The following is a 26,564-nucleotide window of genomic DNA, read 5'->3' on the forward strand; positions in this document are numbered from 1 at the left end:
ATGCAGATTCTTGGGCCCTGTCCCAAACCTTTCAGAATTAGACTCTGGCGGAGTGTTTGAGAACCACTGCCCAAAGTTGGTTTCTTTTGCAGAGGGGCAGGAATTGTGCCCCAGCTGTGTGCCAGCGACCTGCCTAGACACTGCCCAGGCTATCTTCTTATTGATTCCTTGTAGTGAGAGGGTTTTTGTTTGCCATTTCATAGATATAGAAATAGAAACTCCAAGAGCGGAACATGACTGGCCCAGAATCACACGTTGGGGGACCTCATGCCCTGGCAAGCCGTTCCCTGATTCATGCCTACCATCCCCCCACTATCATGCCAACCATCCCCCCACTGTCATGCCACGCCCTTTCTTTTTAAGCTTGTGATACTTTCTGAAATAAGCCTTCCCCTCCTAGAGGAGTGCCAGTAGTTCCCTCTTGTGCTTGCACAGGGCTCCCCTCTGTCAAAAGCTCTCTCACACCAGTGCCCCCCCGTCTTCCCAGGGTACTTGCAGCAGTCAGGACATGTATGACTGATCTGCATTTTACAGGTGGGCGAGGCTCAGAGAGGTGAAGGGGCAGAGCTGGAGTTAGAACGTGTCTTCTAACTCTGGGCCCAGCGCTTGGCCCACCTGTGCCACCAAGGCCTATTCGTCTTGCCAGCTCTTCAGTTACAAGTGGGGAATCTGAGGTTCAGAGAGGTGTAGCCACTTACCAGGATCAAGCGAGTGGCAGTGATGCAGTCCAGGCCCAAGTCCACAGAGTGAAAGCCCATGGAACAGGACGAGGCAACCTTTTGGGGCTGGACCTATCTTTGGTCCCCACCTGGGAGTGGAAGTCTTTGAGCACAGTCTAGAGGCTCAGGGACGCGACGGCTGTCCATGCAGAGTCCAGGCCTGGTGGGGTGGGCTGCACTCCTGACCCAGGAAACCAGGCACCTGCTGGAGGTTGTGGGAGAACGACGGGGGCGGGAGGCCAGGGGGGCCTGTGGGGCACGGAGCCAGAATTTGAACCCAGGACTGCCGTAAAGCCCCATCTCCTGCGCTGCCAGGAGCTGAGGAGGTCAATGGTATGTGTGTCTGAGTCAGTCATCTGGTCCAAGGCCCAGCTCCACCCACTGCTTCTCCCTGAGCCTCACTTTCCCCATCTCAACAAAGCAAAAACAAAAGCTAACGTCTCAGTACAGCTAGTGTAGGGTAGAGTGTCGTCCTTCCCAGGCTTTGCGGCACTGCCTTAAGGTCCTGAGGCCCCTGCAGGTGTCGTAGACGGAGCCGTGGAAGCCGGGTGCGACGACGTGCCTTTCACTCTTGCTCTCCTCCTGGCAAGCTTCTCTTGGTGCTGTGCTGCCCTGCGTGGTCACTCACAATGGGCCAGCCTCCTTACCTGGTGCCTTTCCCTGCATTTTCTCATCTCATCCTTACAACGGCACTGGGATGGAGAGGAGCTATTACTGTCCCCATTTTACGGAGAGGAAAATTGAGGTGCAGAGAGACTGAGTAGTTTGCCGACGTCATGAAGCTCGTAAGTGGCAGAGCTGGGATTCAAACCCAGGCAGTCTGACTGTATAAGGGCCCGCCATCAACCACTATTCTGCATGCTCTCTGCTTATAACGCTCCGTTTTACAGACTACATACCCAGTCAGTAACATCATCAGTCAACTACCTGCCATTTACGAAGCGTCTTGCCTCATGTCAGGCATTGTGTGTTGTGTGTATGTCATCTCTAATCCTCTTGACTACCCTCGTTTTATCCTCCTCCCGTTTTATGGGTGACAAAACTGGCCTCAGAGGGGTAAAATCACTTATCGGGGATTACCCTCATGATGGATTTAGAATCTAGCTTTCTTTGGACTCAAAGCCTGGGCCCTCTCTAGTTCAGCGGCTGATACAATGGGCACGTCCTGTGGGCCAGGCTCAGCACTTCCCTCACACAGCCCATGTGCCGCACACTATTGTCATCCCACATTTACAGCCAGGAAACAGCAGTCGCGTGGCTAGAATGGCAGAGCCATGACCTGAACCCCAGTAGTCTGGCGCCCAAGTCCGTGCTCTGAACTACTGCCCAGTATTGCCCTTCTCCCTATTTTACAGATGAGGAAACTGAGGCTCTGACAGGTAAAAGCCACTTGTCCTGAGTGAGACAGCAAGTGATGGCAGAGATCGGATTTGCACCTAGATCTTTCTGGATTGTTTTATTGTCTCCCACCTGAGAGAACATGACAGCCACCCGTGGGGGCTGCAGGAGTATCTCAGGGCCACCGGGGGCTCTGCAGGAGGCTGGAATGGGTGCTGAAGTCTGAGGTGGTAGTGGCATGGAGGCAGGCCTTCCTCCTGGCCTCAGTTGGCGGGGAGGGTCTCCAGAATGTGAGGGTACGGCCGGCTTGGTGACTGTCCCCTGCATTTGTACTTAATCAGTGATGATACGTGTCTAGTTCCGTGGGCCTCTCAGGGTTCTGGACTCCCATATTTCTCTTCCTCTTGGCAGAGCTGATGAGCTGTGGCTGCATCTACATCTATTGATTTGTAATGCTGGGTGAGGCCGGGCAGGTGGAAGAGGTCACGGGCAGGCTAACTGGCCTTGCACAGCACTTCCTATTCCACCCTGGGTCAGCACATGGAGGTGAATTTCATCATTGCCCAGGAGGGCGAAGGGGAAGCAGAGTGATGGTGGAAGGCGGGCAGGGCCTCCCCAGACCAGCCTTTGTTCCGGACCTCTGGCGGGGGTGGGGGGGGGGGGGGGAGTCTGGTGCCCATGGGGCCACGCTCCTGACGGACGAGGCCTGTGCGGACCTGAGAAGGTGCGGGGCACAGCCGCCAGGCCTCAGGGAGACGGCCGGAGGTTGATGCGGGCAGTGACGGTGCCCTGCCAGGAGTTCTGCCAGGAGCCCCAGGCGGCCTGCCTGAGGTGGTCTTATCCAGGTGTCCTAGGACGTGAGGTCTGCGCTTCAGATGGTGGCTGTTGATACGAATGATGAGAACCTACTCTAAGGGGTTTCAGAATCCAGGGGTGATGGCGCTGGTGGGGGTGTTAGTGAGCAGTCTGGCCAGAGGTTCTCAGACTCAGTTCCTGGAGGTGAGACTAGGTATTGTCCTCTCCAGTGGTTGTGGACATCCTGGCTCTGGAGGATGCTTTGATCCAGGACACTGAAGGCCCATAGAGGTCCTATAAAGAAATCCGTTTCACCTCCATTAATCCGGAGCTTCCTTTCCCCACCCCCCACCCCCCACCCCCCACCCCAGAGGCATGTGCGGAGAAGTAGTGTTCTGCCAAACTTTCTTGGGTAAATGCTAATTTGAGATGTTACCTCTCCTCAGAAGCATGCTCTTAAGAGGGACCTTTGGAAGTATTCCAGGCCTTTAGGAACGATAGGAGTAAGCTTTGAACGATGGCATTGCTAGCCCAGCAGGTGGCATGGGGTTTGTTTTTTGGAAAAAAAATCATCTCCGGGTTTTCAAAATCATTCCTCAGAGCAGCTACCAACACTCCTATGTGTAGGATGGGCCTGGTTCTGGTCAGAGTTTTCTGTGGGCCTGGGGTATGGGGGATTTATTTCCTCTTTTGCAGGATGGACGGCTCCTTTCTTGTACCCAGCAGCTTGGGCTCTGGGCGTCCCCATCCCCCTCTGGACTCCTGCAGAAGGCAGCAGCCGGGCAGAGGCTGCCCACTGATTTGCATAATTGCACCGTCCCCTGAATAATTAATAAAGCTCTGTCCTTGCTGGGAGCAAAGACTGCACCGTTATGGATGGGTTCGCCATGGATGGGTTTGCCAGAGTTCTTCCAGGGAGCCAATGGTTCCCGGACTCCTTGGCTTTTCCTGGCATGGAGTCCCCCTAGAGAGAGGAGAGGGCACGGGGTTGTGTGTGTGGTGGTTGGGGGGGTGGGGGGTGGTTCCTCGTGATGCCTGTAGCATCACAATGGGCGGGGCTGGTAATGCATCTGCTCCTTTCTTCCAGGATCCACAAACAGGATCTCAAGCACACAGACGATTTGGAATTCTGTATTCTCTTGCTTTCTGTGGTCCCACAAACTCTTCTCTGAAACATGATCAACTGTTGTAGAGACTTAGCTCTCTTTCCAGGTAGGCTGGAGGAACCACTACTGACCCAGAGGGTAAGGGCCGTGGTGATGAATTTGAAGGCAGGAGCAGGGGACAATGAGGCATTTCTGCGTGAGGTCTTTTTTCGTCATCGGCCCCTCCAAGTTTCTGGGCTTGTTAAAGTCAGGAGGAGTTTGAGAGTGACTTGTATTTGAGGTTAAGTCCGTTTTTATATAGTTTAACAGAAATGAATTTTCCCTCCACAGATGTGGTCTTGCCTCCCTGGCGTGCTAGAAAGGGAGGTTGAGGGCTGGGTCTGCTCCTGAACTGTAGTTGATATTGGGGAAGGTCCTATAGTTTCTCCAAGCCAAGGGTGTCCTTGAAAGGCCTTGGTCTCTTCCCAGCCTCCTCTAATCATTGTCCAAATCTTCTGCAGGAGTGTTTCTCAAACTGGTTTCCACAGAACACCACATTCTCGTAGATGTTGGTGGGTGCTTAACTCATTAAGGGACGAGGGGATCCCATAGTTCAGACAGGCCAGGGAAACATCTGGTAAACCAGAGCCAGCAGGTTTCTTTAGTGCTCTAGCCCTGGGAGCCTTTAACATGCTGAGCGTACAACAGGGCATGTAGGATGTCTGCTCCCCATCAACACAGACTGTTCCGGGGTCTGTTTGCACACGTGCAGTCATGGGGAGATGCCCATGCCACTGCTGGCCGTGCCAACTCTTGGAAACCTACCCCTTTGAGCTTCCTTAGCTAGCATTTATGTGGCACTTTAGCATTAGCATTCGGCCCCCGTACCAGCTAGAGAGGTGGCAGGGATCATCCCATTTTACAGACAAGGAAACTGAGGCTCAGAGGGTGATTATCTTACCCCAAGACACCTAGATGTTGATAAAGTGTGCATTTAAAGCCACATCTGCTAGCTGGACCTTTAGTTTTTTCCTGTGGCCACAAGGAAACCATTTGCTCCATATAAAGTTCACTATGTTGGTTGACATTGGTCCTTGGGACCCTGGGGACCTGTTCCTCTCATAGCCCCCCTGCTAGCTTGGTTGGAGTGAGTTTCTGGGAGTGAGAAGTGTTTTATAGCATCCTAGCTGTGGGGCCTGTGTTTGGAGCCAGATGCCGATATGGGCATTAAACTACCAGGTGTCCCACTCCTCAGACCATTCCTGGCTCTTCTCTTCCACCTTCCCTTTTGACGGGGTGGGGATATTAGAAGTGTCCCAGGAGCTGGGTAGGCCCTTGTCCTGGGCTGGTGGTGCTGGTTGACGGGTGGAGGAGGGCAGGTCTTTCTGAGAGCCACGGCCCAGGCCTGGTGGCTGGCTAGGGGCAGCCTGGGGTGAACCTGTTTATAGCCGCTCGGCTTAGAGGCTGACCGAGGCCGAAGTGTGACTCCAGGACCTAGGCCAACTGTTTTATGTCCCGGGAGTCTCCTTGGGTCACACCGTGAAAGGGACCACATTGCCCCTAGTGGCACATCCACCTTGTTCCCATAGAGAGCAAGCCACCACGAGGACACCCCGACGAACTGAATTTTGCTCTGCTGGCACACGGACCCAGGCGTGGATCTGGCTCCCTGTCTCCCTGTGTGATTAGGAAAAGTCACCTGATCTCTGAAACCCGGTCCCCTCATCTTTAAAATGGATGTGATAATGGCGCCTGCCTCCTAGGGTTCTGAGGTCACACGGGATCACGTACGTCACATAATTTTATCATCTCTTGTGCGTACACACACTCACACTTGCGCACGCCATGCTTTTGAGCTTCTGTGTGAGACCCCAGCGCCCTGCCAGCTGCAGCGGCCTAGCCTTCCTGGGGTCCGTCCACCCCATCGTGTAGCAGGAGACCGCGTGAGACAGGCATGGAAAGATGTTTGTGTGGACGTTTCTCCCACTTAGAAAATCAATATTCTCTGGTCTGCCTAATTGTTCTGTTGCTGCTAAATGAGTCATTATGGAGGGAAAATAGCAAATGCATTGTGAGATTAATGGGAGAAAATAGTTGGCAAATGACTTTGGTTTGCTTCCGAAACTCCGAGAAGGTGTTACTATGAGAAATCTGGAGAGCCGTGCGAGGCTGAGTCTCAAGAAGCAGCTATTAGCGTCGTGAGGCTCCCGAGGTGGTAGATGGTCCAAGAGGGTCCTTTTAGGGCAGGGCACTGATTTCAGTATTGTAGGGGTTGGAATCAGGAATTACGGGGGGTCAAGTCTGGAGTTTGTGGTGGGACAGGGAGCTCCGACGGCCTGGCCCCAAGGCGAGGGGATCGTGTTCAGTTGCGCTGCATTCTAGGCGGTGCCCAGGGATGCGGTGCTGAGCGCCCCTCCCGTGGTGGAGGAGCCGGGCCGCAAGAAACTGCCCCACAGGTAAAGCTGTAATTGCAGCTGGGGCGTGTGTCCTGAGGGCGTTGAGAGCCTGGAACTAGGAGGTTTGATCTGGTGGAGGTGGTTAGGACAGCCTCCCCAAGGAAGAGAGGAGTGAGCTAAGGAAACTAAGCCCCAGCATGATTCCGAGACCTGCTGAAGTATTGAGACCTCTAGCTAGTAGCTGTGTATTCTCCTCTGTCTGGTATGGTCTCGTGCCTCTGAGGGACGGTCGGGGTGCAGTGCCAGGTTATCAGGCTGCAGAGGAACCTTAGGGCTGCACGTACCACTGGGTGCTCCAGCTTGGGGGACCAGGCCTCACCGCACCCCTAGGAACACTAGGGTAGGGCAGAGCAAGGTGGGCAGCTGAGCCCCAGAGGAGGCAGGAACTCGGCCTCTGGTGCTTGGCTACTGCTGTTGGCTGAAAGCCCACTTTCAGTCCAAACTCAGATTGGATGGACTCTTCCCTGCCCCTCTCCAAATATAAACCACAGCCCCCCTGGCAGACGCCGAGTGTTTATTTGGTCTGGGTGAAGAGCCCCAGCTGAGGGCCCTTTGTCCTGCTCAGTTTCCACTTCCAAAAGAATTCTGCTTAGTTCTTCAGATAAACAGCAGGACACCTCTGTGGGGTTCCAGGTAGGTCCAAGGCTGCCCTGAGGGTATGGAGGGGATCCAGCCCTGTGTGGATCCAGCACCCCGGTGTGCTGCTACAGGGAGTTATCAGTGGCATCCCAGAATTGGTGCACTGAGGTCCGACTTCCCTCTCGGGGAGCCAGTCCCTTTCTCAGAAAACCAGGCAGGCCAGACCTACTCGTGGTGTTTCAGAGTCCCTGAACAGCTCTGAGTCTGGGTACCAAATCTTGAATCTCCCTATAGGCAGTCCCTGTTCTTCCATGGTGGCAGACTCGGGCTAAACTGAGCCCAGGCAGATGTGAAATTGAAGGAGCCTGATGAAGCCTTGTCCCACACACTTTTTCTTCCACCCGGGCCATGGATGGATTCCAGTCTAACATCCCTCAATTCCTGCCCCCTTGGGCACTCTGGGTTCCTGCTTGTTTTCAGATTTTCTGTTGTTTGCAGGCGGACAATGGACTGTCCCCTGAGCTTGGTTCCATGGCTCCCACCATGGTCTTTGACCATCCTGGGCAACCTGGGCTGCTGAGCAGCAAGCCTGGCAATTGGTCACCACACATTTCCGCTTGGTCGTTCCTGCTTCTCTCCCTCGTAAGTCAAGGTGGCCGCTTAGCTGTTGTCAGGTTCCTGAGGTAAATCTCTGTAGCCTCTAATCATTAGCAGTGGTGGGACTCCACGTCCTTTGGCTCCAGCTACGATCAGGAAGGGAGTTTCATCGAAGGCGAGTCTTATGCAGCACCTTGCCCTGTGCACAGGCCCTCAGAAAGACAGCGCCACCGCCTCTGGTAAGCCCGGCAGCCCCCAGCTTTGTCCTTCCGCCCTGGAGAAGCACCTTGCGCCGTAGATCCACTCCCAGGTGAGGCCACAGTGTTCCCTTGGCAGGGACGTCCTCATTGGCTCGGGGGCCAGCGTTTTCCATTGAGTGGTGGGACTCAGGAGCAAAAGAATTCTGGAGCCCAAGCAGCCACGTGCGAAGGGTTGGCTTGCTGAGCCTTCCTGAGTGTTAGGGCAGATACAGACAGGACGGCGATGCCCTGTGCTCTTTTTATCCAGTCACGCTTGAAGCCGCTCGTTGCACTAGTGGAAACCCATTTCTAAGCAAGAGGAAATACGGCATCCTTTGTGGCGCGGTTGTACAGAAAGCTAGTTGATAGGCTTCCTGCAGCCACCCCCGACCACGCCGGGGTCCTGATTACGGGTCTGCAAACCTGCCTTTGGGTAGATTCACCGAAGTTTCACACACATATTTATCTGGCTGTCAGCCATTTACCTTAATGTGTTTCACTAGGGGCGACGTGCTATCCGGTGCCTGGGCATTTGGCATTGAACATCACGTTCCCTTCCCAGGCACGGTTACCCCCCACCTGGAGTTATTCTGGCCGCCGGGTGGCAGCTACATACTGGCCATGGAGGGAGGCCCGAGAGGGACTCCAGTCGGGGTCCTGCCTCCCTCATTCCGTTCTCCTCTCAGCTCTCCCTCCTCCACCCCGTTTCCTTGTCCTGCCTCCCTCCAGACCCGCGGGCTGCCTGCTCCTCAGCAGAGGGGCCAGGCACCGCCACTGGTCATGCTGGGCCTCCTACAACATGAACTTGGGTTGTTGGAACTCCTGGCCCAGGAGCTTCAAGCCCCCAGCCAGGGTCCTTGTTTGGGTTGTGTTGTGACAAGGGACTTATTTCCGACGTGTGATGTCTGCCCATTCTCTCTGTCTTGATGGCCTTTCATGCTGGTAGCCCCCGACGGGGGGCCCCTGACATGTTATGCTGAGGTTTTAGAAGGGCCGGGCACTCGATGGGGAGCCCCCGGCTGGCCAAGCTGGTGGCCCAGAAGAGACCTACGGGTTCTAAATCACTCTGCCTGTGAAGGCAGAATCTCCGGGCTGCCCTGGCAACAGCTCCGCGCCAGCCTGTCGTGTGGCCGCTGACAGCCCTGGCTGCTGACTGGCTGTACTCGCCCGCGCCCTCCCCTGCTCCTCACGCTCGCTCACTCATTAGCAGCAGCAGAGGCTCTCTTCCCGCATCCTTTAGGCAGATGGTGCAGAGGAAGTGCAGGACTGGGGTCCTTGGACTCTGCCTGTGGGCTTGCACGCTGCCGGGCATGGGTGGGGGTCACCTTCGAGATTTCATCGACATTGTCGGCCTTGGTTGGGTGCCGTTCGAGACCGGGCTGCAAGGAAACAAAGCCCCAGTTCCAGGTCTTAACAAGTCTCTTGGGAGTCCCTAGGCTGTCATCCTGGCTGCACCTGCACTCCCCGGAGCCTCCCTGCCCCAGTGGCCCCTGTTTATTCATGTTACTCGTGCAGACAGACTTACTCCGCAGGTGGATGCCTGCATTCAAATCCCAGCTCCCCTCTCATCAACTCTGACTTCAGGGAACTTGCTTAACTCTGTAAAATGGGGATAAGGGCGATATCTGTCTCAAAGGGATGTCGAGAGGAACAAATGCGATTTGTAGCTAAGTGCTTAGCAGAGTACCTTGAGATATGCGCGGTAACACTCGAGACGTGTCAGCCGTGACCGTGCTGCTCCCCTGTTTGGAGGGCTGCCTTCTCTTCCCCTGCTCTTCCTACTTCCATCCTACCCGTCTGTCTAAGGCCTAGCTTCTTCTGCTTGAGGCCTGCCCTCATTCCCCGCCCCAGGTTCAGGCAGATTTCACTTTGCTCTGCATTTATGGTGCCTGATTTCTGTGCTTTGTTGTTATTGGGTCTACTCTGCAAGTGGGGCCTCCTGAGGGTGCTGGCTTGGGTCTCTTGAACTGTCCTTGTCCTGCCCTTCTGAATAGAACGAGGCAGAGTCTATCTCCTTCACAATCCTCCAGAACCTTGGGTTGAACTTGGAGCTGCCCCCCTCCAATAGAGTACGTGACAAGCTTATTCATAGGGCTTTAGAATGAGAAGTCAGCGGTCCTGTCACAGATGGGGAAGCTGAGGCCGAGAGTGGGGAAAGAGCAACCCCAGGGTCACAAGGAGTTGGCGGCCCCACATAACTTCTCTCCACTCTTCTCCACTTTGGGGCCAGCAGGAGTTGGGCCTGCTTAGAAGGAATCTGGGAAGGCTTCACAGAAGTGACAGGCATTGAGGTTTGAAAGAGGAGCAGCTCGTCAGTTAGCAAAGGGGGGAGAAGGGTGGTTAGGCAGAGGGAGCCCATGAGCACCTGCCCAGGGGTCAGATGTTAGAACCTTCCTGTCCTCTTGGGGTGTGAGGCTGCTCTGGCAGGTGAGAAAGGGCTGGGAGCTTAGGGAGTGGAAGGTGAGGAGATTCAGAGACGGAGAGGTGGGCTGGGCAGGGGCTGGGCCCGGATCTGTGTGTACGGGGTTGAGTTGAGTGGAGGATGGGGAGGATCGGTGCGAGGATGAACGCCTGCTATGTGCGAGGTGCTTTGTCTCTTAAATGCTCACTGCGACCTGCGAGCTGGGGAGACCCAGTGTCCAGAGGTTTGGTGACTGGACCCAGCTTTCACAGGCCAGTAAGGGGCAGAGCCGACATGGGAACCGGGGGCGTCTTGACTCTCCAGGCTCTGGTGCCGGCTGCCTGCCGGGGATGGGGGCAGCACCACCTCTCTAGGGGCGGGGCCCACGAGTCTGTTATTTTAACTACTCCCCACCCAGGTGTGGGAGCCACTGGGAGAGTGTACGTGAAAGGTGTGGCACAGGGGTCTGGTCCGCAGAGATGTCGTGTCACTATTAGTTGCCCAGCACACACGGTGGACAGATGTGCACATGCACAGTGGGCACCTTCGGAGAATTGGGTCGCTAAATGAGCCTGGCAACTCTTCTTTAAACTAGGCCTGTTGGGACGTGAGTCGAGGGCCAGACAGCCTGTAGTGGGGCAGCCCCAACTCTGGCCTTTGCTGCCCACAAGCCAAGAGGTGGGGCTCTTGTAAGACCTGGTCCCTCACCGCCTCGTTGGGGAGCCCAGGACACCCCTGTAGGCCTCCCAGCATGCTGATCCTTCTTTCCTGGCAGTTCTCAGGGTCCGACAGTTGCCTGTGTGCCCCATTGAAGGGCAGACCTCCTGTGCATTCTGGGCCTCTGGCACCTTGCACGCAGCCTGGCCTAGCACAGGGGCCCAAAAAACTCTCACGCTATGAATGACAGATAGATTGAGCACCTACTGCATGCCGGGCTCTGTACCAGGCGCTGGAATAATTACTTCGGCCTGGCACTTCATGATTCACAAAGCTCCTCTGGGTCCTATTAGGAGGTCCATTGTCTCGGGTCAGGTATTCATTTCCCCATTTTCCAAATGAGGAAACTAAAGCTCAGAGAGGAGTCAAGTAGCCTGAGGTCACAGCAGCAGCCAGTGAGGGGCGGAGCCAGGCAGAGCCCACTCCCCCGATTCTGGGGGACGGCAGCCTTTTCTCTGCTGCCAGCCTCAACTGAGCACTGGCACCGTGGGCCAGAGATGGTGCTCCCGACCGGCAGGGGAGGCAGGCCCCGGGAGACTCCGGATCCCAGGAGCAGGGCCCCTCCCGATCTCACTGCTCCACCCCAGCAGGAACAGGGGCCCCTCTGCCACTGCTGAGGACCTGGCTGTCGGGGACAGTGACTGTGTTTGGGGTAAGTCAGAGGCAGGAGAACAAAGAGAACCCTTCCTGCCAATGTGACTCTGACCTTGGAAACCCGGAAAAAGGGAAGAGTTGGCTGCAGGCTTCAAAGGGGGGCAGGCCGCCTGCAGGCGGGCATTGAGGAAGCCTTGGCTTTGTCAGTTCTTGCTGCCGGATTTCTCCTTTTCAGGTTAACAAAAGTCCTGGGGATCAGTGTCCGTGGGCTGGCCTGGAATCCTGCCGCTTTTACGGAAGGCGGGGAGATGCCAGGATCACGGCTCTGTTTTGACTGGGCTCTAGAAGACGCAGCTTACTGGTGGGAGAATCTGGACACAGCCCCCAAGGCTGACCCCCGTGCCCCATTCCATGTGTGCCCAGCTGTGGGAAGGGGGACCCCAGGAGTGCTTGGGGTCTTTCAAGGAAGCGTGCCCAGGAAATCCTGGGCACAGTGAGGCATTGTGTCTTTGTTCATTATTCCACAAACGATAAGCCTGTGTGCCCCCCTCCTGTGTGCCAGGTGCAGAGCGAGTCCCTGGAGAGATGTGCTGTGGGTCCTGACTCTGTCCTGCCAGCCGGGACAGGAACCACTGGCTGAGACCATCCGCAGATGCAGGGGCACTGTGACAACCTGGGGAGTGTGTGCCCTGCTAAGGGGGGACCGCAGCCTCTGCACCATGTCACCGGGTCTTTGGATTTATAAGAGAAGCCAGAAATCTAGAGCGTTTTGGGTGACATTTTAAAATTTCACATCTTTACATGTTGGCAATTGATTCAAAACTTAAAAATGTCAGACGCTATGTGGGCTAACAAAACATGAATGTTGACCAAATACATCCCATACTCTTTAGTTAGAGACCTTTATCTTAGTGTTGGATAGAACCCAGGTGAGCAGAGGGGAGGAGGGAGGGCCTCCTGGAGAAGGGGCCACCTGGGCAGGGGTGTGGCTGTGTGAATCTGCACGACTGTTGGCAGGACGATCTGGGACCAGAGCAGAGGGGTCTGGGGTGGCAGGATGGGTAGCATCACACCTGATGGTGGAAGCCATGCCTGCCTTGGGAGGGACTAATCCTAGTTCATGTGACATGCTCCCTGGAGCAGCAGGTAAGTGGCAGGCCTGACCCTGGCCACCCTGAGCCTGCTGCAGCCGTGTCCCCCGTCCCTAGCCAGGTGCTTCTGCCCGGCACCGGGTCAGGGAGGAGCTTGGGGAGGAAAGGTCATAGGTATTTAAGAGCCCCGGGACACATGGGATCCAGATCTTTAGCAAAGGTGTAACTCCACAGCTTTGGGTGGGCAGTCCATCCGTCTGCATGTCGCTATGTGCATATGACCTACCCCTGCCCTTTACATTCGCTCTCCTGCTGGCTGTAGCTCCTTCAGGAACAGGAAGTTCTAAGCCCTCAGAAGGGGGCTCACTCTTCCCCCCACCGCTGCAGGGGTCCTGCATTCTTCAAAGGGTTTGAACTGCTCGGGCCAAAGCCTGTCTGGGTGTCTTCCTGTTCAGGCCGGCAGGCATAACTTTTCTGTTTCTCTGCCCTGGCTGCCACTCCCTCCATAATCCATATTTTAATTTCTTTCTGAATGATCACCTGCCTCAAGGGTCCTTCAGGTTGTCCTGGCAATTTGTCCAGCAAACTTTCGTTGAGCCCTGCCTGCTGTGTGCAGGATCTTGGGCCAGAGAAACACAGGTGACTGAAGCCCAGGGGCTTGATGTGGCCAGGATCTGATGGAATAGACCAACAACCCAGGGACAGTGGCAGGGTCCAGCCCCAGCATCTGTGGGAAGCAAAGAGGGGCGGGGCCATCGGGAAAGAGGTGAGGTGACTCTGTGATCCCTAGATGCCTGTGTCCGAGGCCAGGGGCTGCTGGCTGCTTTCCCAGCCCCTTCTCCTGCTCTCGCTCTTTCCTCAGCATGAGGGGCGGCTGGCTGCAGCTGGCCTGGGTGGGGCCCAGGCAGAAGAGACAAAATGCAAGGAGGCACCTTCTGGGAGGAACAGGTGTCCGTGCTTGCCAAATTCCTCACCAAATGCCCTCTCGTTTACTTAATTTTACTTTACTTTTAAGTCTTCTTTTTAGCATAAAGGTAATTAAAAATATAAGCACAGAGTACCAAATTCCAGCCATACGGGGGGGGGGGGGGTGTAAAGCAAAAAGTAACATTTCTCCGTCTATACCACTGTTACCATAGAACCTCCCCACCCCACAAAAACTACTACTGACTGTTGGCAGGGGTTTCTTCTGCAGAGTTTTTTGTGGCAAATAAATACTGTCTGTGTCTAGGTGCTTGAGAACATGTTGTCTAGTGTAATCCTCCTTGGAAGGAGAGGGGAGGAGGGGAAAGCTGGCTGTTCTGGCCCAGAACCCTTGGGCAGGAGGGGGCGTTCACCCCAGGACCTGTCCCCCCTGTCCCCGCATTCACATCCTCCAGCCCCACACCTCTGGGGGTGGGGTGGCTTTTCAGGCGGTGCCATAGTGGGAGCCCCAAACTCAGACTGTGAGAGAGGGAAAGAGACCGGCTGCATGGCCGTCACAGGGTTTTCATGCAGACAGGACTCCCCAGGGGACCCTCAGGATCAAGTCATTCCTGGTTTTGCTCACCTGTGCCCAGCCCTGGGGACAGGGACAGGAGTCAGCTGCGGTCCCCGCCTGCTCTGGAGGAGCTCCCAGCCTGGGATGGGAGAGATGTATGCAGCCTTACTGAGACCATGTCTAGCTGGGGTCTGTCACTTAGCTGCTTCCTCTGGGCCCAGGTGGGGCTCCAGAGCCTCTACCTGGAGGGTAGCCCTAAAGGACTTTTGGGGGCTGGGGGATAGCCAGGCCCAGGGAGGAATGTTTGCCTGGGCTCGGGGAAGCTTCTGGAGGAGGTGGAATAACCTAAGATCTGAAAGAGCTTTTCTCAGTCCTGGTCCATCATTTGATGGGGCTCTGAGTACCTCTCTCTCAACAAGTGAGAACCTGGGGAGTCTGTGAGGTGTTGTTTGGTGCGGAGTCTCCTGTTTCCCCCAGCGAGGCCCTGGGTGGGGGAAGGGCAGGTCACATGGAGAAGACCCGTCGGCTTAGGCCAGAAGGCCCATGCTGGGCCAAGTGCTGGCCCTGCCTGTCACTGCTCCGGGGATGTTGAGCAGGGCACTGGGCACCTGGTCATCTGTAAGATGAGGTGTGGAGGTCTTCCTGACAGCCTTTTGGCTTAGGCACCTGTGTCAAGGTGATGGGGGTGTTGCTGGTGACAGGGGGATAGGGACAAGAAGAGTGAAGTGAGGCCTCACTTTGTGCCAGGACCCTGCAGCCCACACCTAGGCCAGTGTCTACTGCAGGCTTTGCTCCCCTTGAGTGCGGTCCCCCCAGTGTGGCCCAGCCCTTCCGGCTGGACTCCAGGCTCCTTCCTGTTGTCCCTGCGGGGGCAGCTCCTACCCTGCCCCCTGAGCCTTAAGCGCCCCAGCCCAGGATCTCTGCATCTTCAGTCACTCCCTAGATGTCTGTGACCTGCTCCCTCACTTCACCCAGCCATGAGGTCAAGCAGCCTCCTTCTCCCCCTCTAGCCTGGACCCTACCGCGTGTTTCTTCCTAGCTAGAGTTCGCCTGATATTATCACGCAGATATGTATATTTGTGTACTTCTCCCACACTAGACTGTAAGCCCCGGGGGAGCAGGAAGTTGATGTCTTATTCCCGATGTGTCTGCAATCCCTGGAACAGGGCCTCCTGCCACAAGGTTGGTGAATGGACAGATCAACGTATTTCATGTACTCTTACCCCATGAGGTAGGCACATTGCTGTGTGCTTTTACAGACAAGGAAGGTAAGCTCAGAGAGAAGGATTGACTAGCTTGTGGTCACACTGCTGCAACATGACAAAGCCAGGAAAGCCAGGATTTGAGCCAGGTGTCTGTAGCCCAGAGTCCTGTCTTAGCCAGTGGAAGCTCCCATCTCCCCGGAATCTAGGCAGGCCTGCCCTCCAGGAGAGGACAAGAATGTGAGGGACCAGGAACCGTGGGTGAGACTGTACCCCAAGAAGAGATGAGGGGTGGGGCGCAAGAGGGAGTGAGGAAAACTGGTGAGAGGAAGCCTGAGAGGGCCAGAGGGCAGGTCGGGCACCTCACCAAGGGCCAGGACAGGAAGCCTCTGCAAGGTAGTCTCTGAAGAGAGCAGCCCTGGGCACCAGGGCTCCCAGAGGCTCCTTGCGTTGGCACCGGTTCCTGGCACGCTTCGTCTCCCAGAGGAGCTCAGGCCTGGCCCAGCTTCCCAGGGCAGAGAAACACATGGTGAGAGAAGGAGAGAGACTCCAGCCTTGCTGTTTGCGTTGTTGTCACGTCTTCTCAATCAGCCTATTTCTGGGAGCAGTGACTTCATCTCCTGTGATTCTCGACACCATTGTCAGGCATCCATGGAAAGATTGGGCCTGCACTGCCCATACTCCCCTGATGAGCCAGGTTAGGAGAGCCAGCCAGTCGGCAGGCCCTAACCCGATCTGGGTCGGTGGCTTATGGTCAGGTCAGCCTCCAAGAGACCCTCCTTCCACTGGTCACCCTCAGATCCGGCCTCATTGACCCTGGGGAGCCCAGTGCAGTAAATTCCAGCTGGCCAGGCCAGCACACGCACTGTGTTGTGCACAGTCACACCCAGGCTCTGCCCTCCAGGATTCCTACTGGTTGGAGGAGGCAGACCCTGCATTAGAGGGGCTGCGTGGGACAGAGAAGGGACTGGGGACCCCACTGGGGCTCACAGAAGGCTCCACAGAGTTGTTTGTGCCACGGGGGGAAGGTGAAGACTGGTGGAAGATCTCCCTGCAGAGGGTAAGGGAAGGGCTTGCTGGGGGGCCTGGCGTCTGGGTGTCGCGGGCCGCTGTGTGTTGGGCTGGGCAGTAGCAGGGGTTTGAGTGGAAGATGGTGGGAAGGCAGGCAGGGTTTGGACTTGATCCTGTAGCTGGAAGGATTTTCGGAGGGGCTGGGGCCTGGTCAGATTCACAGCTCCCTGGCTGTGTGGGAGGAGGAGGAGGAAGAGGGGGAGGAGCTCGCACTTGTTTCCCCTGTATCCTCCCCTCCCCCACACCGCCTGGAACTCCAGTCCCCACCCCTGGAATACTGGTGGACTGGGAACTGGAAATGGCGGGAAGTCAGGATTTAGGGTGATCCCCGGAAAATCTTTTGGCCGGACCTGAGCAGCTCTGGAAGTCCCCAGGGCTTCAGTCCCAGAAAGCACATCCTTACCCTATGTTTATGCCTGGAGGTAAGGGAATGACCCCTGCAGGCTGTGGTGCCAGAACACTCATGCCACCCCACCAGCTCCCTATCTGGGGGTTCCCTGGGCCCCACCTCGGAGCGGAGCCATTAATCGCTCAGGCCTCTGCTGTAGGTCGGACTGCCTGGCATCGAGTCTCACTGCCCCACTTCACTGCCGTGCGGCCTCGAGCAGGTTGCCTGCCCTGTTTGAGCTATAGTGTTCCGTGTCTGTTAATGCGGAAGATAATTGTACCTACTTCCAGGATATTTGTGAGGATTATTTGTCTTTAAAGGAGGGAGGGGCCCAGTCTGCCTTAGCTGCTGGCAGAGGTGGCCATTGGGGTAGGGGCAAGGGTGAGGGTGATTATCTTCGCTATCCTTATCAAGGCCCCCTTAGGTTTCCTAGGGCCAGATGTGGCACGTGGGGAGGGGTGACAAGAGGGCCTGGTTGAAGGAGCAAAGAAGTCTGGGTCCCGGGCTCTACCACTGCCGGCCTCAGGCAAGTAGCTCCCTCTCTCCCAGACTCAATTTCTGGGGCCAAGGAGGGAGTGAGGAGAAGATTGATGGGGGTCGGAGCCAGCCGGGGCAGGGAGGGGCTGACATACCTGTTAGGACTTCTCTTCATTTCTCCAGGCAGCTCACCGCCTGCCCCTGGAGCAGGCTTCAGCGGACACAAGCTTTGAAGGGGGGCCTTTCCCAGGCTGAGGGTGGCCAAGTTGTCCGGCTTTCTGTGTAACTCTCCCACAGAGGATGGATGCCGTAGCCCTTGTCCCTGAGCCACCGCTCATCTCCTTTGCTTGGCCTCACTGTTCCAGCTGTTAAGCATTGTCTTTTTTGGTAAGAAGACCGTTTAGCACACATTTCCTGAGCATCTTTGGTCTGCTTGGGTCTTGTTGGGCCCAGGGGATACAGGGATGGTTAAGACACTGACCCAGCTATTAATGGGGAGGAAGATTGTTGAATTGTCTTGTGTTTAAAGATCTGAACGCAAAAGCAGGAAGTCTAGGGCAAGCGGCCCTGGGTCCCAGGTTCTGCTTTCTGCCAGTGGGACAGACGAGACCTCTCTGAGCCTCGGTATCTTCAGCTCAAAACTCAGGTCAGTCTCTGATGATCCCTCCCAGTTCAAAGGCTCTGGGATCAATTTCGGATTATTAACTGACTCTGTCCTCTCCAGGTAGGGACCTGTGCTAAGTGCACTTTGAGCGCAAAGCCAGAAGAGCAGACTCCAGAGGTAGTAGGCCAAACCAAGTTGAGACTAGTTCTACAACTTACTATTTATGTGTCTTTGGACAAAGTCCTTCCTCAAATTTCTTTGAGACTTGGCTTTTTTGGTTGTAAAGGGGTATTATGGTATGCCTGATACCACATGCCCCGGCTCCCAGGAACTCACCAGTCATATTAAAGCTGCTGAATACCTCTCCTCCAATGCGGCTCCTGCTCCGCACCAGGAACACCCCTCCAATACCCGTCTCCTCTCCCAGCTCTGCATGCTCACTGGTGGAGCTCTCTGGCCTGACTTGCTGGGGTGGGGGTGGGGGGGGGGGCAGGGGAAGCAGGGAAGAGGCTGGGGAGGCAGTAACTGGCAGCCCCCCTGGCCTGCATCTGACTGAGGCGCTCCCCCACCCCCCACTGCAAACAATTCTCCCTCCGGGGAGAGCCCCCAGGTCAGATGGGCAGGGGTTCAAATGGTTTAAAACCTCCTCGATTTGAATATATATATACTGGTTTGGAAATCCGTCTTGCTTTATGAAGAAAATGTTTGCTAATGAAATTAATAGTGTAAACAAGATTTGGGGAGGGCAGGCAGCCAGAGGAGAGGGGTTATTTAAACACACTTCAAAGAACACCCTTTTCCAGCATCTAAGCTGCTCCATTTGCATACGTAATGATTGTGCTAATTATAGGTGGCCTCATCTGTTAACAACAAGTTTGCCTGGTTGTGCTACATTATTGTAATCACTCGGAATTCTCTGGCATGCTTTTCACCGAAGATAACAATAACAATAATAATAATGCCTATCATTTTTTGATCCCTTGCTGTGTGCCAGGCATCTTACCAGTCATTTGACAGTGATCATGTCCTCTCATCGTCACAACAGCCTTGTGTGCCAAAGCGTCTTACCTCCGGTGTACGGAGGAAGAGACCGAGGTACAGAGAGGTTAGGTAACTTCCCTAGGCCCACACAGCCAAGAGCTGGCAGTTGGCGAAATGACCCGAGGTCTTGCTGATTCACTCTTTCCACTCTGCGTGCGGCACTGCTTCTCTGCGGAGACTGGACACACATGCTCACTTTTTCTCTCGCAGCTTTCCCTTTCTTATTTGGTCCTCTCAGAAACTTTCTTTTGGGGCTCCCGGGTGGCTTCGTCAGTGAAGCGTCTGACTTCAGCTCAGGTCATGATCTCGCAGTTTGTGGATTCGAGCCCCACATCGGGCTCTGTGCTGAGAGCTCAGAGCCTGGAGCCTGCTTCGGATTCTGTGTCTTCCTCTCTCTGCCCCTCCGCTGGTCTGTCTCTCTCTGTCTCTCTCTCTCTCTCTCAAAAATAAACATAAAAGAGAAAGAAACTCCCTTTTGGCTGAAGAGGAAGGTGAGACCCTAACGGGGAATCGAGGGCAGCAAAGGAGGTGAGACCAGGGCCCCTCATTTCTAGGATGAAACCAGTCCCAGCCCATCCACCCACCTTCCCGTAGCAGAGGGGGGAGCAGCCCCTCCTCATCCTTCCCTGGGGTCTCAAGAGTCCCACCTTGAGGGGAGGGCGTGTCTTGCCTCTCCCACTGTAGCAGTGCTGGGCTTGGCCTCACAGCCAAAGAAAATTATAAGGCAACAAACAGGAGGGCACCAAGCACATCATAAATTGCTGTACGCTAGTTGTCATTAAATCGGAGGTGGCACACAGGTGGCTCGTGGCCACACATAGCCCACAGGCAGGTTTCACTGGGTCTGAGAGGGCGCAAAGGTGTTTTGGTGTCTTTTTTTTTTTTTTTTTTTTTAATATTTATTTATTTTTGAGACAGAGAGAGAGCATGAACAGGGGAGGGTCAGAGAGAGAGGGAGACACAGAATCTGAAACAGGCTCCAGGCTCTGAGCTGTCAGCACAGAGCCCGACGCGGGGCTCGAACTCACGGACCGCAAGATCATGACCTGAGCCGAAGTTGGCCGCTTAACCGACTGAGCCACCCAGGCGCCCCAGTTTTGGTGGCTTTTTAAGAATGGGTTACCAATAAGTCATTCAACACCCATGAAACATTGTCCTGAGAAATCTGGATTTCTGGCTTTTCCCGAATGAACAGGTGTGGTGGCATTGGGCTTGTACTCCTGAAGGGCAGGGAACCGGCCACTGCAAATCACCCCAGACTCGTTTAGTCCCTGCGAGACCTTCAAGTTGGCTTAGCCTGCCTGAGCACTTCCCAGTGACCCTGGGAGGTATGTGTCCGGGGGCATGGGGGTATCGTTCCCTTTCTACAGACTGAGCCTGGGGCCCAAGGGGACCGCTGGGCCCCTCCACAAAGCTGGTGTTGGTAAGGCCAAGCCTTGCACTTTGTCCTCGCCGCCCACCTGGCATAGTTTTCACTCTGCCTCACTGCCCACCAGACATGTTTGAGCCCCGCTGGCCACCGTGGAAAGAAAGGAACCTTTCACGGGCCTAATGACTCAAAAATAACCAACAGTGAGCCTGGGGAACTGTTCCTGTCTCCCCTTCTCCCTTTCCACCCTTCCTGAGGCCGGAGGGGACACGGGAAACCTATTCATTTAAACTCAATTATTTTCTCGAAGACCGAACGGAACTGAATTGGGTCAACGGCTGTATTTGCTGTGCTCAGCTATTTCCCCCGCAACGCCATCACCCGCCGGGTGTGTTGCTGGGCTGTGTGCCGCCAGGCTCACCAATTATAACTCCGTGTCGGTGGCCACCCCCCAGCACGCGTGGCTCGGGAAGAGGAACACCCCATTCACCCAACAGGCTGCCGGAGCAGGGGCTGGGGCGCGCGGGCACCACCTCCCGGGCCCAGGCCGCAGGCGCGGGGCGTGTAATGTCCAGCACCCAGCAGCAGTACAGGTGCTCCTGACAGCGGAGTGTCTACGGACAAGGAAACGAAGCCCCGCAGAAATTAGCTGCTTGTGGGAGAGGAGGGCCTTGGAGTCGGGTCTGCTGGGACCTGACTACCGGCGTGGTTTGGAGCGGAGAGCTCGACTGCTGTGCACATCCGTCCCCTCATCCCTAGGTCAGCGCGGGTACCCGACACGCCTCCTGGGGCCGGGCTTTCATACTGGGAAAGTGACCTGGTACGTGGACAGTTAACCTGGCCACGCTTATTCCCTTGTGCCGTGTGCCGGGCACAGGGCTTGGTAGGAGACCCGAATCTCAGAAGGTGGATGGGCTGGGACACCCTCTCCGTGAAACCTTTCCTGATTCCCTGCTCCCGAATTGGAGGTGCTGTTCCCGCAGCCATTGTAGACAGGTCCCCTGTCGGGCCAGGCCCTGCATCCGATGCTCTCACAGCTGCCTCTGGGCCTGCAGGCTGAGTGTGCTTTCGTTTGGCGCTGGTGGCGCTGGTGTCTGTCTCTGTCCCTCCTGTGCTGGACTGCCAGCTTCCTGGGGGCAGAGATGGCATGTCTTGTTCACTTGCTCGTATACCGATGTCACACACGTTCTAGCTGTGTGATCTTGGACTGGCGGGCCTGTTTTCTCATCTGTAAAGTGGGACAGTGATGCCTCGCTTTGACACGTGTCCTGGGAGAGAGGCTAGGAGCGTCAGACTCTGGCAGCTCTGTACAAAGATACGTGTAATAGACTCTTGGAAAACATTGGGTGGAAATCAAATCAGATGCTTCTGTGTACCCTCTCGGAGCCGGGAACATCTAAGACCGGCGCTCCGGGAACCCTGGCATGGGCTATGGGTGCCATCTTGTTGCAGAAGTGCTGTCTCCTTACGTGGAGAATTGTGGGCAGGGCGTGGTCGGTCTACAGGCCTCTCCTTGTGTCCATCTTCTCTGTGGCAGAGGGCTGGCTCTTTCCCAAGTTCAGCCTGCTCTGGCCTCACAGGGCAGTACCTCTAGTTGCCCAGTGGCCGGGCTGGGATGAATTAGTACCTAGCCAGCCACCGCTGCCCCCCAGGAAGACACCCAGGTCACAGTGCCTGGTGTTGGAAACTGGGGGTGTTGCTGGTCCCAGGGGTACGCGGTAGGTAAGGGGACAGTTCAGGGAGGGTTGAATTCCTTGACCTTTTAGGGATTTGGTGAAACTGGAGGGCCGGTCTGTGAACGCGGGCATTGGGACTGGTGTAGACGTGATGGGGTGATGGCCACGAGGGCAGGGCCCTGCTGTCGTGGGGTGGGGACAGGACTTGGGGACTGGGCAGTGAGTGACCTAGTGAGAGATGCGGAAGCTAGGCCCTGGTTGATGGAGCACTGTGAATGGAACGTGGGCCTTTGGGGGCAGGGCTTAGGGATGAGGGGACCTGGCCACCGGTCGACCCCAGAGTACTGCATGATAGGGGTCTAGCAGCCAGTCTCATAAACTGTAGCCACCCCTCCCCCTTGCCCCTTGGTAGCATTCAGTCCCTGGAACCCCATGCTGAGTGTTGCCCAGCACTTGGCACTGTGACAACCAAGAAAGAAATGTTGACTGTGTCTTATTGCAAGTTCGAGTAAATTTTCTTTCTGTTTTCCCAAGGGGGCTTCACATGGGTGGGAATTAACTCCCCTGCCCCAAATACTTTGATGGGAACATTGCATTTTTTGAGTGAACATGTGTCAACATCACTGGGGAGGAAAAGTTTCCAGGATTCTCTGCCAGCTGAAGTCATCACCACAAGGCACCGGTCGGGGACTTGGCAGATGGGAGTAATGGGGGAGGAGGTGGCGAAGGTGGGGAGCCCGGCTGGCCTAATGGGAGGTGTGTGAGCAGGTGGAGAGGAGGGAGGGAGTGGCTGTGGGCTGACACTATACATTAACCTCCCCTCCCCGCCCCCCCTCCCCATGCAAAACCAGGTGAGTAGGGAGCACCAGAGAGAGGGACCGAGAACCAAGGCTCTGGAATGGTGAGCGCTGGCATCTTAGACCAGAAAGACAGGGGGTGGGGGACCAGATTATTGAGCGGCCTGGAATCCCAGCTCCCACTACTAACAAGCTGTGTAACCTTGGACAGCTCTTCCAACCTGTCTGTGTTTCGGCCTCATTTTCGTAAAATGTCGCTGTGGCTACCCACGGCTTATGGCTCTCTGGAGGATTAATCGAGATAATGTATGTAAAAAGCCTAGCACCGGGCCTGGCACATAGCAGGTGCCAGGACACATTTGTTTGTCGGTGATGGTAAAACCACATAAGCATAGATGTGCTCGCATAAATTAACAGCTGGTGTGCATTGCAGCTGCTATCCAGAGGCGGCCCTTAGTCTATTACCAAGTTTGTTTTTCACCTTCGGCAAAATAGGGCAGTTGTCTCTTCAGCGGCTCTTGACCATGAACAGCCAGTCCCTGGGGCCGACTCTCCTGCAGGGGGCATCTGTCTCCAGTCCCGTGCCCACCTTTGTCCCACAGACTCATCCTCAGGCAGTGGGTGACATCAGCACCCTCCTCTAGCCGAGCCAGTTCTGGGCGGGTCAGAAAGGGCCTCCATCATCTGTATGGGCTCTGGAGAGAAGAGAGCAGTGGCCACAAGAAAGGTCCTCCCTCCTGGGTTGTGAACACGTCTCTCCCGAAGGGGATGTATAAGCATTGTGTGGAAGTGTTCCTTGACAATCTTGGGGCTGGCTCTTGCACACCGGGAAAGGGGAAGCTCCTTGAGGGAGGAGGGTTCCAGAGTTCTCCAGAGAGCCTAGCCCAGTTGGTGAGACATCTTTAGCTCTAAAAGGTGATGCCACATCTGGGCTCTGAGCTTTCGGGAGAAGACTGGCCTGCAGGGTGTACATGTTCATCACCCATTTATTTGAGTCCCAGGACTTGGAAAACCAGAGCTGAATGGACCCCGAGGAGGGGGCCTGCCAGGGCACACAGCAGGACCCAGTGGAGCACGGGCAGGAGACAGGTCAGGAATTCCGGAAGAGGGAGGGGGAGATTTTGTACTTCCTGTGCCTGGGGACCCTGGGAAAGGCTTTCCAGAGGTGGGGGCAATTAAGCTAGGTCTGGAAAGTTGAATGAGAATGGGAAGTAGGGGCTGGAGGGGAGGAGAGCCCCGGGAGCCAAGGTGGAGCTTGGAGGAAGGGCAGGGCATGCCTGGGGCCCAGCAGAAAAGGCCAGCCCGAGGCTGGCTGCTAGTATGAAGGGGAGGTGCAGTGCAATGGGTAGGTAGGACCTAAAGATTAGGAAGGCCTGGCTCACTGGAGGTGCTAGAACCGGGAGGGTCTGGATCCAGGCAGCCTCTGAAATCCCCCAAGTCACTGTGTGCTCTGTGCTTTTACATATCATTCAAGTTGACTCTGAAAGGAGCTTCCAAGAGGTTATGCAGTCCTCCGAGCTGAGGCTAGAAGGGTATGGAGGAAGAAGCTTTTATCAAGCGGCTGGTGAGCGTGGGAGCCTGATGGGATTCTGACCGCAAATACAGGCTTGTTTCCTTTTTTTTTTTAATTGAAGTATAGTTGGCATATAATATATTGGTTTCAGGTGTACGACATTGTGATTTGACAATTATATATGTTATGAAAAGGCTATGTTTCTTTCTGGCTTTTGACCCCCTTCCGTGACGGCTGTTGTACTGAGAAGCCCCTGTCGTAGGGGCCTATTTTGTCATAACAAAATATTAGAAGTAGGTGGAGCATCCGGTAGGATGGCTTCCTGCCTGGGGGAAATCTGGGAAGGCCTCCGTGAGGAAGAGGTGTTGGAATTGGAGATGGAGTCAGAGGACAGGATGGGTAACAGTTGTCTGGGGCGAGGCACATCTACTTTCAGATGAAGCTGGGTCAACTTGTGCAAGTGCCCGAGTTGCTCTGGACTTGACTGCTTCATCGGTAAAGTGGTCACATCATTGGCCTTGCCTGTTTGAGCCAGATTGAGTTCAAGCGGGAGGTCTGTTGAGGGCCTGCACCCTAGAGGAGATGCTTGGGAGATGTTCTCTGTCCCTCCTTCCCATAGCCTTGGCTGCTCTGGGAGCCAGAGGGGCTTCTTCTGCCCGAACATGGCCTCTCTTGTGACTACAGCCTCACCTCTCTCCTATTTTGAAAATTTCACGAAGACTTTGGGTAGACTCAGACGAAAGCTGTGAGCTTAAGGAAGGGCCCCTCGGCCTAGGAGCCCCCTGGGCTCTGTGGGTACCTGCAGGCCTCATTGGCTCACCTGTGGCCAGAATCACCTGCGGGAGCTGAGCCCAAGTGAGGACACAGCAGGGCACAGAGTGAGTTACAGACTTTCTAGTTTGGGGCTTCCCACTGCTGTGACACCACAGTCAGACCTCTTCAGCAGCCTTTGGTGCCCCAGTCCTGGCCCAAGTCCTGCCTGCGTGCACACAGGTGCTGGGCAGTCTGGCCCCTGATAGGAGTTCAGTTGTTTGCAGAGGAACTGGAGCAGGCCGAAACCACCGTGGACTCAACTGGGGCCGGTGGTGCCTCTGGATATAGAAGCTATGGAGTAGGCAGGACCCCAGGCTGGGGCTTTCTTCCCCCACCAGCCTCTCTTTCCATATTTACATGGAGGGATTGGGTACCATTATCTCATTGTATCAGGAAGCCGGGCGGCAGCACCCCCTGCCCCGTGGAGGCTTGGGGGGGGGGTGGGGGGGGCTGGAAGAGGAGGTGTTCCCTGTGTGTGGGAGAGGCTCAATATGTGGGCTTCTCAAGTGGAATGGAAAAGGGGGTGACTCCAGGCAAAAATGTTGGGTTGACTGGGGGTGCCCTTCCCAGGGGGATTTGTGTTTCAGTGAGGGCTATGTGAGGGTGGCTTGAGGATGAATCTCCAGGCCAGCGGGTGGGGTGGCACTTGGGTCCACGGTCTGACCGGGGCTGTCTGCCCCCCCAGTCTTCCCAAACCTGGGCAACTGACCTTGCTCACGGAGTGTCTCCTCCCTCCAGGCAGTTAATCCTACACCTGCCCTGCTGGTCCCACTCAGGATATGGGTGCTTTCCTACAGGAGAGGAACCTGGGGGGAGAGGAACTTGAACCAAGGACGGAGTTCAAGCAAGGTCAAGCAAGGCCTGCTTCCTCTCGGCCCTTCTGGTGATTTGGGTAGGCAAATCCCTTGCCTTGCCGGCACCTCCGCCTTTGTTCACACTTTAAAAATGTTTCAATGGAAGTGCGTGGTGGGAGGGGGTTGCCCCCCCCCCCCCCCCCCGGGCTGCCGCTCGGAGCCGAGGAACCTGGGTGTGGCCTCCGCGGGGGGGGCGGGGGCGGCTGGAGCACAGCGGAAGGTGGCTGCAGCCTGGGGCAGCTGGCCGCTTGGACCGGCCCCTGACGCTGGGCCTGGGAGGGGCGGGGCCTGGGAGGGGCGGGGCGTGCGGCTCCCAGTGGGCGGGCTCCCGGGCCGGCCGCTTCCGGCCTGGGGAGTGGGGCGTGGCGCCGCCCGTTGGAATGCGCCGGGAGCCGCTGGTGGATGGGCGCTTGGCGCGCCCCCCAAGTTACCCCACAAGGCTTGCAAAGCTGTGGCTGGCCTGCTGCAGAAAGATGCTGAAAGATATTCATTTAGCACACACTGATCCGAGGTGTTCCGGGCTTACCAGGGTGAACAGGTCCCTGTTCTCACAGACCTGACATTCTTAACGGTGGAAGAAAAGGGGGGCCAAACATGATGATTTCAGATCAGGAAAAACGAAGCTGGGTGGTAACTTGGGGGTGGAGGTGGAAGTTACTCCTTTAGCT

The 26,564-nt window shown here is 55.8% G+C and overlaps 1 protein-coding gene across 4 annotated transcripts in view; it reads left to right on the forward strand.

The window, feature by feature from the left end:
* LOC122204761 (DAB2 interacting protein) overlaps positions 1 to 26,564 on the forward strand; it is a 121,521-nt gene that overhangs the window by 48,749 nt on the left and 46,208 nt on the right. The gene's annotated exons all lie outside the window — the stretch shown is intronic.

This window comes from Panthera leo, chromosome D4 (genome assembly GCF_018350215.1).
Source record: "Panthera leo isolate Ple1 chromosome D4, P.leo_Ple1_pat1.1, whole genome shotgun sequence".
In the NCBI taxonomy this organism is placed as follows: domain Eukaryota; kingdom Metazoa; phylum Chordata; class Mammalia; order Carnivora; family Felidae; genus Panthera; species Panthera leo.